The 13,776-nt window shown below is 34.8% G+C and overlaps 1 protein-coding gene across 4 annotated transcripts in view; it reads left to right on the top strand.

Moving 5' to 3' along the window:
- ptprea (protein tyrosine phosphatase receptor type Ea) overlaps positions 1-13,776 on the top strand; it is an 85,986-nt gene that overhangs the window by 37,820 nt on the left and 34,390 nt on the right. For all 4 annotated transcript variants that reach the window (XM_089122364.1, XM_089122362.1, XM_039665364.2 and 1 more), the window contains exon 2: positions 3,953-4,217. The gene's annotated coding sequence lies outside the window, so the exon portion shown is untranslated. The remainder of the gene's footprint in view (positions 1-3,952; positions 4,218-13,776) is intronic.

The following is a 13,776-nucleotide window of genomic DNA, read 5'->3' as shown; positions in this document are numbered from 1 at the left end:
TGAAGCTGCAGGACACTCGCTGTGGAGAGCATCAGATGTTAGAAGAGAGCGGCTTTTATTCTCCTCATCACATGAGTTCACGGGCAGGCCATCGCCCGTCTGTGATCTGATCCTTTCATCTGCTCTTTAAAGGTTACACAGACATTTTTCTGCTCACCAGGGACAACAGAAACACACAGAGAGGCACAGAGACGTGCGATTATTGATGTTATGCCTCACACATTTCCATGGAGATTTGTTTTTGGAAGCATTATAGTAATATATTGCCTGTTTCAGTCATGAAAGAAAAGATGCTGATGCTGATTAATCTGCTAATAACTGCTCCCACCTGGTTAAGACAGTTAATATTGTTTTATGTATTTTTTTTTTTGTGTGTGAGTATTTACAGTAAATGTGTAAAATGTTCAGGGATGCACCGATATGAAAATTTTGGCCGATACCGATAACCGATAATTCTTTATATTTGAAAGCCGATAACCGATATATCGGCCGATAAACTTAAATCCAAATTTGTATCTAATTTTGAGAGCCTGATTACAAAAACAAAAGTTTCACAATTAAATCCACTTCCCAAGCACTCAATTATAATGATGTTCTCATTATAGTGTTGTATAGCTGATATGACAGATTTGCGTTGCTCATGTTGTCCCGAACCAGTTTTTAATTTTTTTTTTAAAGAGATTTCAATCATTTTTCAAGAAATTCAAAAATACATTATTTATATTTTTTTTTAAATTTTTTAATATATCGGACACATTTTCTTACCAGGCCAATAACGATAACATTAAAAATGAATATACATCGGCCGATACCGATATGCTGGCCGATATATCATGCATCCCTAAAAATGTTATATTTTTGTATTATATTAATATTACACACACAACAAAATTAATATAATATTAAATTAATTCTTACTCAAATAAAAAAAAAATTGACTTTAAAGAGAAGTTGAATATATATATATATATATATATATATATATGAATATATGTGTGTGTGAATATATGTATATATATATGAATATATGTGTGTGTGTGGATCTGTATAAATATATATATATATATATATGTGTGTGTGTGTGTGTGTGTGTGTGTGTGTATATATATATATACAGTATATATATATATATATATATATATATATATATATATATATATATATATATATATACACACATATACACACATACAAATAATACATGACTGATTCTTTAAGCTTCAAGTGTTTCAGATCAAATGTTGATTATAATGATTTTACAGTGGTAATCTGGTGGAAACCATGGTTATCATTGTCATTTTTGGCAAATTGTGAAATATGCAATATCCTATCATGGTAAACGTTTTATTTATTTACTATTATCGTGGTAAAGTTGGCATGGAATAAGCAATTGTTTTGTGTTCTTTATGTATAGCTGTGTAAATTGGCCTTTTGAACTAGAAAAGATTTCTTTGTGATGGTGGGGAGATGCTAATGTTTTTGATGGAAGATTTCGAGAATTGCCACTTTTGATTTAATGGCCAATTTAAAGGCACTTGAATTATAATGAGATTTGGCCAAATCACCCACAATTCCATGCGTCAGAACAAAAATCTGTGTAATATGGTAACCCCGCAAGCATGCCGGTTGCTTAGACTAGATGTTCACCGGCTTGGAAAGCTCAAGGGTGAAAATTTTATATGTAGCTTTTCCCAGGTAGATAAATTGTACTTGGTCACGTCTCCTCCTCCTCACAGTGTCTCTCAATTGTCTGTCCTTTTTTCACTCTTTATCCAAAACCTTCCTCCCACTCCATTCGATCTCTCCTTCTCATTTAAATTCCTGTATGGCATCCTCTGGAGGGGCAGCTGGGATTATGTGACACACAGAAGCTATCTCTTCGTTCAGGCTCCGATGTGTGGCGATGCCGAGAGCGGTTTCCATTTGAAAAACGCCTTCTGAATCTGATGGACTGACGGCTGCTGAATTTGAATCAAATCCTGGGTGGTGGCTTATGTTGGTGAAATATCTGGAACTGTTAAATGTATTCAGTCCAATTGCAAACAGCAACAGTGAGCTTGATGTAAGCGAGGCGTGAAGTCGATTTCCTATGTAATTTATGTATTTGAAATGGTTGTGTTTAACAGGACTCGTTCATTAAAGTTAAAGGGATAGTTCACTGAAATGAATTTTTGGTATGTTTTATCTTACCTCAAGGGCATCCAAGATGTATGTGTCTTTGTTTCCGCAGTAGTTTCAATTTTGATATTTTTAGGTCAAACCGTTCTTGTCTGTCAGTCATATAATGCAGGTGTAGATTGCTCTAACTTTAACGATTAGCTCGTCCTGCATTATCTGTACTACAGACATGAATAATACTCAAATCCTGAGTATATTTGATGAGGAGAAGCTGGGTTTGGCCTATTGGATGATATAATGGGTGAAAATTAGACTTCCCATTGACATTATCTTGATGATGTTATTGAGACAAAGTCTGACATATGTTGTCTGAAAACAGGGCAGCAAATAGGTTGAAATTGTGTAGGATAATTTTTGTTCAGCAAACCGTGGCTCACAAAGTAATGACTAAATAAAATGTGATTTAGTTGACGATTGAACATGGTTATTACCATCATGTACAGTTCAGTGTGTTTTGCCTGTGTATCAAGGCCAGGCCACATGTGGAGAATCAGATCTTAAGACCCTGTGTTCATTATCCTTATTATATTCTCATTGTGTCAAGATTATTATTACTGTACATGGCTCTCTGGAATACACGATTCTGATTGGTCAGTCATGCAATTCTACAGGCAAATATTTGTCTCTTACTGTATAATTGGCTGTTGTGTTGTCCCTGGCAACCAATTTCGCATATAGTTTCTCATATCACTTTGTGGTCTCTTTCTTCAAACATAATATAATTATTCAGCCTGTTTACTGTCAGTGTTCTGGTCTTGGTATGCTTTTTCGTTGCCTTTTCTCCCTATATCACATGTCACACAACTTGGTTAGACATAGTGCTTTCATTTTCTTCTTTAGACTCAAATTATTTTGTAAAATATATATTTTGCATAAAATGGAAATATGAGCAGTTCAGCTTGTTTACTTTACAGTAAACTAACTTTTTTTTTTTTTTTTTTTTTACATTTTCTGATGTTATGCACATTTATTTAACATGTGGCCATAATACATTTATTTATTTGAATATTTAGAGTGCAGTAGTATTATTTTTTCATTAATTTTCCCCATGGGGATTTTAAAATATTTGTTAAAGAGTTATAGCCATGAACCAAGTCAAGTCAACGAGGTGAATCATGACATTAGACACTTTGATTTGAAGCAAAAACATTTTTTGAAAAGTCGAACAAAAACACAAAGGTAAAAAACTGTACTTTAATGGCTTTTTTGTATATGCGTATATGTATATGTGTATATGTGTATATATATATATATATATATATATATACGTATATATACACTTATATATATATATATACACACAAATATTTAAGGATGTTGAGGATGTGCTTCATGAAAGTGGGTGGAGCCAAGAACTATTTTGTGTGTTGCTTTTTTTCCCTCTCTGATGAGTGTAATTTACTACAGCATCATGGGTAATGTCATTTTTCACCAGGAATTCCACTTTTAAACATTATTATTATTTATATTTCACATACAATTATTTTAAAAATAAGCTGAAATAATGTGTGCTGGCAGTTTAAGCAAAAGCAAATATATGGATTATATTTATTTATATATGGATAGTTTGTCTGTCTTTAAAGGTTTGTAAGTTGTTGTTGTTAAAATCAATTTCCTAATGGAGAACAAATTGAGTTTTTAGCTCCGAAACCCGACTATTGCACTACACAACAAGGCCTGACCCTGTCAGGGTTTATTTAGCAATAATGACTGGCTTACGTAATTACCTGAACAAACATCTGACCTGTGTCTGTCTCTCTTGTTCTCCCTCCAGGAATCATTGTGCTGCTGCGTTGAGCTCCGGGATTCTGCTGCACCTGTTCACTTTGTGGATCTGTGAAATGGATAGATAGATAGATAGATAGATAGATAGATAGATATCTCAGAGAGAGAGAGAGAGAGAGAGAGAGAGAGAGAGAGAGAGAGAGAGTATGAGGCAAATTTTTAAGTCTGAAGGAGCGATGTGACGTTGGATTCCTCCTACAGCTCGCCGGCTACAATGGACCTCCAAATCAAACACTGAAACCTCACTGCTCAAGGTAAGAGCAAAACCTTTCCTCAGTAAATACAGGCTGAAAAAAGTCAGTAACGTTTTTTTTTGTTGTTGCTGTTGCTCTTAAGTCCACCGTTTGTCAAAGTGTCCTGCACCAGTCATTTAAAAAAAAAAAAAACAATAGAAATATCCCATGATATGACCAGATTAAAGGAGTAGTTCACTTTAAAAAAACTTTTGCTGATAATTTACTCACTCCCATGTCATCTAAGGTGTCCATGTCTTTCTTTCTTCAGTTGAAAATAAATTAAGATTTTTGATGAAAAGATTCCAGGATTTTCTCCATATAATGGACTTCAATGGGAACCAAACGGTTCAAGGTCCAAATGAGAGTTTCAATGCAGCTTCAAAGGGCTTTAAACGACACCAGACGATGAATTAGGGTCTTATCAAGCGAAGCGATCGCTCATTTCAAAAATAAATACAAAAGTTTAAGTTTTACAGTATAAGCTCAAATGTTCGCCTTGCTCTGTTCTGTGATGCGCGTTCGTGACTCTCCTGTTCGAACTCGTTCTTTAAAACTAAGGAATCTTTTTTCATTCATTTGGTTCATTCAACAAACGAAATAACTTGAAAAAAGATTTTTTTTTTTATATTTGAAATGAGCGATCGTTTCGCTAGATTAAGACCCTTATTCATTGCCTGGTGTCGTTTAAAGCCCTTTGAAGCTGCACTGAAACTCTCATTTGGACCTTGAACCGTTTGGACCCCATTGAAGTCCATTATATGAAAAAAATCCTGGAATGTTTTCATCAAAAACCTTAATTTCTTTTCAACTGAAGAAAGAAAGACGTGGATATCTTGGATGACATGGGGGTGAGTAAATTATCAGCAAAAGTTTTGTTAAAAGTGAACTGCTCCTTTAAGGGAACATCCTGCATTTAATTGAGAAGTAAAATGTTTTGTTTAATTTTGTTTACCACAAAACACGATGAGCTTTGTGCTTTGTATCATTTTATGTTCACACAAGCACACCAATGGTTATAAGATTCAGTTTCATTCAAATAAGTCAAGCGTAGAAAGTGTGGTCTGTGGGGTTCATTTTCATTTGGTCTTTTCACACATACAAGAGCTGCATGTTCAACACACTCTCTGATCCTCTCAGTCTGCAGGAATATTCAAAGGATTTTTCTTGTTGTTTTTGTTTTCTCATTGTTCCTGTTATTGCTGCTCCACTGGCACAGCGTTTCTCATTATCAGATCTGTTACCAAACGCTCCACAGAGGCCTGAAAACATGGACAGATTCCAGCGGGTTGTGTGCAAACGCGTCTGTGGATAGACCGTGCGCGTGTGTGTTTGTGAGTCTGTGCATGTGTGCACTAGTGTTCAGGACTTGTTTAAGGAATGTGTGTAAGTGAATGTATATCATCCAAAGGCTAAGAAGTGTTTCAGACTCGAGCAGGAAACCTGGCTGTACAGGAAAGGAAATAACTTATCAGGCGGCAGATGGTGGACAGCATGTGCTACACACACACATACATACTGTATGAGTCTCGTATATGCTGCAAACCAAGGCTGCATTTTTTTTTAAATCAAAAATTATTATTTTTTAAAATATAATTACAATTTAAAATAAATGTTTTCTATTTGAATATATTTTAAAATAGAATTTATTCCTGTGATCAAAGCTGAATTTCCAGCATCATTTCTCCAGTCTTCAGTGTCACATGATCCTTCTGAAATCATTCGAATTTCCTGATTTGCGGCTCAAGAAAAAAATATTATTATTATCAATTATGTAAGCAGTGCTTCATATTTTTGTAAAAACGCTATAAAAAATCAGGATTCTTTGATTAATAAAGATCAGAATTTATTTGTTATCTACTTTTTTTGTAACATTATAAATGTCTTTGTCACTTGTGGACAGTTTAAAGCTAAACAAAAACTATTAGTTTCTTAAAAAAAAAAAAAACTGAACATTTTATGCATATTTGTGTTTATTTCTTCTGAAATGGTTTAAATAGTTGACTTTTCCAAATTAGATTCAGGGAAAAAAAGTCCACATAAAATGGTTTTAAATAATTAAAAGAATTATGTTTTATAGTTATATATATATTTTTAGTTTTGAATAATTTTATTACAACAAACAGTTTAAACCGATTCAGCTGTTCGGTATGTTTGCTGCAGACGATTAAATGACAGTACATTGGCCAAATAAAAGCACGTTAAAATCATTGCGATTAATTACAGTATTGGTTGATTTTATATTGTAAGCAAAATCACTGCGAACCACGCGTACATTCATGAGCCCGATACTAACATGTATACACTCTTAGAAGAAAAGGTTCTATATAGAACCTTAAAAGGTTCTATTAGCGCTACGTATTTGGAACCCCTAAAAGGTAAAAGGGTTCCTCTGGGTTCTATATAGAACCCTGGGGTTCCATACTTGGCCAATAGAACCTTTTACCAAAAAAAAAAATGGTTCTATATAGAACCATTTTGGAGTTCCATATATGAAGCGGGGGATGGAACCATTTCTGGTTCTAAATAGAACCATTTCTTCTAAGAGTGTACACTCACAATTGCTCATCAGAAACCCTGTTTATGTGTCCCGTTCTGTCAAGTGGAAGTGTCCGAAGAGCCGTTCAGATCTCAAACTGAATGTTGTCCTTCTGATTGTTATCGTTCATCACACTGTGATATTTACAGGAGCTTTGCTGCTCTCTTCTCTCACAGCAGAATATCCATGTCGTTCCAAACCTGAATGAATTTCTTTCCTCTGTAGAACGTGAAAGGAGAGAGTATCTTGGCTGAATGGGGACCAAACATGACTAAAAAGCAGCATGAAAGTAGTCTGTATGATCGGTGTGCTGTCTTCAAAGATTATGAAGTCATATGATAGCTTAAAGTGAAGAATGAGCACAAATTTAAAGTAGTAGTTCACTTAAAAAAAAAAAAAAAAAAAAAACTTTTGCTGATAGTTTACTCACCCCCATGTCATCAAAGATTGAATTGAATGATGAAATGATTGAATGTGATTTTTCATTCAGAGCTATCATGTGACTTTGAAAGGCTTGGAATATAATGCACAAGAAGCATGGACTACATTTGTAATACTTTTATGGTGCTTTTTTTTTTCATTTTTGGAGCTTCAATGTCTATAAACATTCTGTGAATAAGACGGTTTGGAATGTGGATGAATTGTTCGGCGTTTCCGCGTCTTTAATGGTTAAGCACAAGAGACGTCTCTCCTCCTCTGTCTGCTCGATCTCTCATCTCTCTCTTTACGATCGTTTGAGTCGTTTCATTTCCTGCGCTGTCTCGGCTCAGGACCAATCAAAGCTGGGATTGCCCTCTCCTGCTTTCCTGCATGGATTTCATGTCTCATTAATAAAATGCCAGCACACACACACGTGTGCACACACTCTTTCTCTCTCACAATGAACCATCTGATTCATCAGAGCGTGTTATAATGTCACAGCTCCCCTTGGTTTAGTGTCCTCAACGGAGACTGGCATTCTTCTAATCCAATCAGTCATGGGTGGGCGGGGCTTAGGGTGAGAGCTGTACTCTGATTGGCTGTTTAATTTCACTGCAATATCTGTCCAGTATATGGCGTTAAAGGTGAAGCGTGCAGTTTTATGTTAGATTAACATAACCATGTGGTATTTGGGATCTAGTTATTCAATTCTATTTGGTGATATTAGTGGTGCAGAAATTACACACTTCACCTTTAATAAGCCAAAGGCATGATGAGAAAGTTAATACTTGAAATAATTTATTTGTTTTATTGTGTAAAATTCATTATAAAAATGCATCAAATTCTAACTTGCTTTGCAGTGTTGTTTTAGTATTATTCACATTCACTATATTAATATTTGGAATTGGCTTTAATTCTAATTTTAGTGTTATTTAGCTTTAAATTTCTATTTATTTTAGTTTTAGTAATCTTAGTACTTCAATTTAAACACGTGACGTTCATTTCGATTAGTAGCTTATTTTTAGGTTACAATTTGTCATCTACGGTTTATACTTTATTTCAGCTTGATATTAATAAATGACAATTATTTTGAATAATTGTAATTTTAGTTTGCCGTTACCAAACAGTGTTGCATTACAAGTCCCGGCCTACACTTTTTATTCTTTTATTCTTCTTCATTCAGAAATGCGTCAGCAGAATGGTTTGCCAATGCAGCTTCATGTTGACTTTAAACTCAAAGAATATTGTGATTCGGTCTCAGATTTTGTTAGATTGCAGCTGTGGGTTTTTGGAAGCTAGGAGTATCTTATGTTTACCTCTTTATTTGCTCTGATGTGTCAGTTTGTGTTGGCCGTGGCCACGCCCCCTCTGTATGATGCCACCCCTCATGTGACCCGGCCTAGAGAGAGAGCGAGAGAGAGACACTTGGCCTGAAGGGGCTCAGATCAGTGGCTTCTTGTTGTAAATGTGTGTTTGTGCAGAGATTGTTTGTGTGTGTGTGTGTGTGATCAGGACAATGGCGCTCAGTGTAAATCCAGTGCGTCCCAGATTTTTATAGTTCTTTCTCACAAGCCAATCGGAGCGAAAAACAGCCTTATGCAACCTTAATCAACAACATGGCACTGGCAGTCTGCTCCCACACACACACACACGTCGTGCTGAAGTCTGTCATATTGAGAGCCGGGCATCTGGAAACAGTCTCTGAGGAATTCTGCAGGGTGAGAATGTTCTGACTGAACCTGCTGAGTTACGTCAAAATAAAAGCTCGAGCATGCTCTGGAAAGCTGGTTGTGATATGACATGGGATAACCTGTTTATTTTAATATGAAAGGCTGTATAAAGCATCATCAAATAAAATGAAAGTAGTTCATATGACTTGTGCTCTATGTTCCAAGTCTTCTGATGCAATACAACTGGCTTGTGATGTCACTGTATAGAATCACTGGGCTGGGCTCATGAATAATTAATTAGCTTGCACACTGATGCTGTGTTGTTGCTGTATAGTCACGTTAAGCTTATTAATATTCATGAGACAAAATTCACTTTAGTAGCATTTACAAATGTATTGTCTATGTGAATGTGCATTGTTTTAAATAATAGTTTAGACTTTAAGTGTATGAAGGCAGTTTTATGTTTGCTCAAAATAGTGCAGTCTAAAAAATGCTGGGTTGTTTCAACCCGAATTTGGGTTAAAAGTGCAGTTAAAAAAATGTACAGTTGAAGTTGAGTTAAAATTTGAAATGACATATTTTACCCAAATTTGGGTTCAAACAACCCAGAATTGTTTAGAGTGTGTATATTACATTTCATTTACATGTCAAAACTGAAACTTCAACAATTCAACAAGAGAAGATTAGAAATAAAACATCATGCAAATCAATTCTCAACTTAATGAATTTCCCAGCATAATAAATAATTATGTTTATATATACAGTATATTAAACATTAGTATATATTAAATATATTAATATATTTTATATATATTAAACTCTCTCTCTCTCTCTCTCTCTCTCTCTCTCTCTCTCTCTCTCTCTCTCTCTCTCTCTCTCTCTCTCTGGTTATTATTATATATATTTTTGACATGGACATGTATAAATAGTATGTTACAGTTTTCTCACCTGTTTTTAATCCAGCCAAATATCAATCTCTTAATAACGTCAAGTTCATCAGTGCAGATTTGACACCAAATGTGCATCACTCAACTAAATTATAGCTAAACCCCAGAATGAATCTGCTAATGTTGATCTGTTCAGGATTAATTTGTATTTGGGGATCTGGCCTTTCGTTTCATGTGAAATCACAGGTTACCTTGGCTGTGAAGATCAGCTGTTGAACTGTAGAAGGTAAAAGCTCAGCTGGCACTGCCTGTGACACACATCTGTCGGCACACACTCGCTTCAAAGACAAGTTTACCAGATGCACATAAAACTGGGTGTCTGTTTGAAATTTACGTGTGGTCATGGAACAGTTAAATATTGTTCCATTTTATTGGCCTGGCCAGGTGTTGGTCCCTTTCAGTAAACAGTGGGGTGTTTTACTGGAAAATTCTTAACAATATGGACAGGAAAACTATATATATATATATATATATATATTTACAACAGTGTACTTTTATATTCATTTATACTGCAATATTCAATAAAAACAAGAATAGTCCATTTTGATTTCTTAGTATATTTTTATTTCAGTTTTATTTGTCACTTTAGCTTAACTTATTTTATTTGTAAGTTTTTCTTCTAATATTCAAATATCACATTAGTTCAGCATCATTGCATTTTACAAAAATGCACTTTAATAGATTTATTTTCAGTTTTTATTAATGATAACACTTCTTTTTTCTTTATTTTTCTTTTCTATATAGAACCTTAAAATGTTCTATCAGCGCTACGTATTTGGAACCCCTGAAAGGTTCTATACAGAAGCCTTTTTAAGGGTTCAATCTTTGTAACCAGGAGAAAGGTTCTATATGTAACCTTTTGGGTTCATTTGTTTTGTCCTTTCCGGATTAAATATTTCATATTATTAACAAACATCCAGACCCTGATACTCCTGACGAAGGTGGTGTGACACGAAACGTCGTGTGTGAATAAACTTCATTTAAAAGTGCAAGTAACGATAGTGTGCGGGAGTTCCTTATCTGCTTAAATGACTAGCTAGTCTGGTCTTATTATCCGACGCACCTATCACCTGCAGGCGTGCGATGGACTTTGGTCACAAACATCAAGACCCTAAAATGTATTTATGAATGCACGTGAATGATCACAAAATTCAAGATATGGGGGTTAGAAAATGTACATATATTTATATCATTTTATGTTGTGAATCAATATCACACGAAGAGTGCCATTTCAGTTTTTCTCCTCCAAAAATCAGCATGATTAAAATGTGATATTAACAGTTTAATAAACAATAATTTAATTACAACTACAAAATGTTGCCGAATAATGTAATATATGAATGAATAATAGCCTATAAAGAACCTTTGAGCCAGAAGGGTTCTTTCTTGTCATTATAGAACCTTTTTTAGCATAAAAGGTTCTTTGGAACCCTATGCTTCATATAGAACCCCAATGAACCCTTTTTTCTAAGAGTGTATGTTCTAAAATTGCTGAGCTTAAAGGAACAGGACAATATTGTCATAATTTTCAGTTTTTGATTAAATAAATTCTATGAAGTAATAGAGAAACAATGTTTGTTAAAAACATGCCTTTAGCACCTCTTTCGGTCGACCCTTTGGCTTCAAGCGGGTTGATTTATTTAAAGATTTGGCAACAGGGTTTAGTTGTATGACTAATGCAATATGCTTGTTTAAATCCACGTTAATGCATAACCAGCATTAGCTTCTAATTCAATCTGCGGATGGCTGTAGCAGAATTGATTTGCGTGTCAGTGTGCGTTTCTCCAGGGAATATTTCAGCAAGCACCAGAGTGAAATGAGCGACGAGAATTGTTTCTGGACTAAAAATACACGTTTTAAACCAGCAGAAATGAATTTTGTGGTCAATATTTTCGACGTAGAGTCACGTTATGATCAAATATACCTGTACTAAAAATGATGTTGGATCTTTTTCGTGGTCTGGGTTCTCGATATTGATGCATTTTTGCGTGACCCTATGTGTGTGTTTCTCATGCAGAGCCCAAGGCCGCAATCTTCGTTTCTCAAACCACATCGGTTGTCACGTTTCCATGGCAACCCTCAGGAAGATGATGCGACTGCTGGCATCATCTCTATATATCTGATGTGACCCCATTAATGCAAGGTGTCTTTGCGCCGAAGGCAAACACGCCGTTATTGGAAGTTGGGTGGAGGGTTAACTCGACGGTCGAGACTCGCTTTAATGATGCTGTTGTTTGGTGGTCGCTGTGGGTTTGTGTGTTGGGTCTCTTTCTCTTAAATGGGTCAGTGTATAAAAACCCACATGGCAGATGGACCGTCCCGAGAAAGATAAAAAGGGCATAAAGACCTCGTCTTATAAGACAGGATATTAATGAAAACTGAAAGAACTTAAATGCGATCTAAAAGGATTATTAAAAGATAGAATGAGAAAATGAAAAGGCCTTTGCTTTGTGTTGATTGAACTCGTTTTAGGGTTGACTTGGCTTTGAGGTTTCTTTGAATTAGACCAAATGTGCCTGGCTTAGTTTCCTACAGACCCGATTCACAGAGACAGTATTGTAGCAAACGCTTTAGTAGGTCCAGCAAAGATCAAAATCAATTTAGTTGATTGTTTGGCTGGAAACCTGTCTAGAACACGTCATATTTCATACAGAAAACAAAAGGAATGAGCAACAAATTATATTTTGCCTAATGAAAAAGAAGCCTGTTTTTCAGGACCAGATTTTTTGCGTCATGACAATTTAAATATATATTTCATATATTTAATACAGTTTAAATATTTAACTGCACAAAACAGCACAAAAATTGTGACTCTTTTCTACACACACACACAAAAAAAAAACTCTTTGAATGAAAAAAAGTATTTGGCTGGAAACCTGTCTAGACCACGTCATATTTCATACAGAAAACAAAAGGAATGAGCAACAAATTATATTTTGCCTATAGAAAAAAAGCCTGTTTTCAGGACTAGATTTTTCGCGTCATGACAATTTAAATATATATTTCATATATTTAATACAGTTTAAATATTTAACTGCATAAAAACAGCACAAAAATTGTGACTCGTTTCTACACTAAAAAAATAATAATTCCTTGAATGAACATAAAAAAAAATCATGGAAAGGATTTCCACATGATTAACGTGCTTTATTTTAGCATTATGCAATTCTGTTATTCCAATTTATTGTACTTGCGTTGGGTCAACTTAATTTATTAAGGTTGATTCAAATTATTTACTCTGGTTTGGCACAGCTTAATTTAACAGTGTCAGCCCAAATAGTTTGCAATGTTTTAGACCAACTCATAAAACTCAGGTATTCTAATTCAAATCTCCATTCATCCAATGCAATATAGTTTAAATTAGTGTCACACTAATCAAATTTTAGACTATAGCCAACTATTTACTACCAGTAGTATCTTAAATGATCAAAATTACATGATTCATCAGCTAATTTCAACATTTATATTTATATTTCAACATATGCAAAGCATGCTGGGAACTAACAAGCACCCGCCCAGTTTCAGTTAATGCAACACAAACGGATTAAGCAAACTTAATTTTTACATATTTAAGCAGATTGCACACAATTAAATTAATTTTGGACAAAATATATAGCAATTGTGTTGCTTAAGCTCATTTTAACCAAGCAATTTAAACAAGCAGTAAATTTTTTTTTTTTTTCAGTGTGTGTTCTGTCTTATTCTGCTTTCTTAAAGTGGTATGTTCTTTAACACTTTAACACTTGTCGTATTTTAATGCGAACGAGCTCTTCACATGGCAGCGTTGCTAAGTGAGATGAAATGAGAACGTCAGAGTGTTAAAATCACACTGTCTTTCTGTGAAGATCATGGTCAAATAACATTTACAGATAGAGCAGAATGATATGAGGGGAGAAAAGTGCCAAAATCATCTTTAACAGCAGCAAGTGGCATTCAAACAAGACTTTCTGTCAGACCTGCGAGGAACTCGGAGACGAAAAATGAAAAAAACTGTAACGGGGCTT

The sequence above is a fragment of the Pimephales promelas genome, chromosome 17, assembly GCF_988280905.1.
Source record: "Pimephales promelas chromosome 17, fPimPro1.hap1.1, whole genome shotgun sequence".
In the NCBI taxonomy this organism is placed as follows: Eukaryota; Metazoa; Chordata; class Actinopteri; order Cypriniformes; family Leuciscidae; genus Pimephales; species Pimephales promelas.
This window is presented reverse-complemented; position numbering and strand designations above follow the sequence as displayed.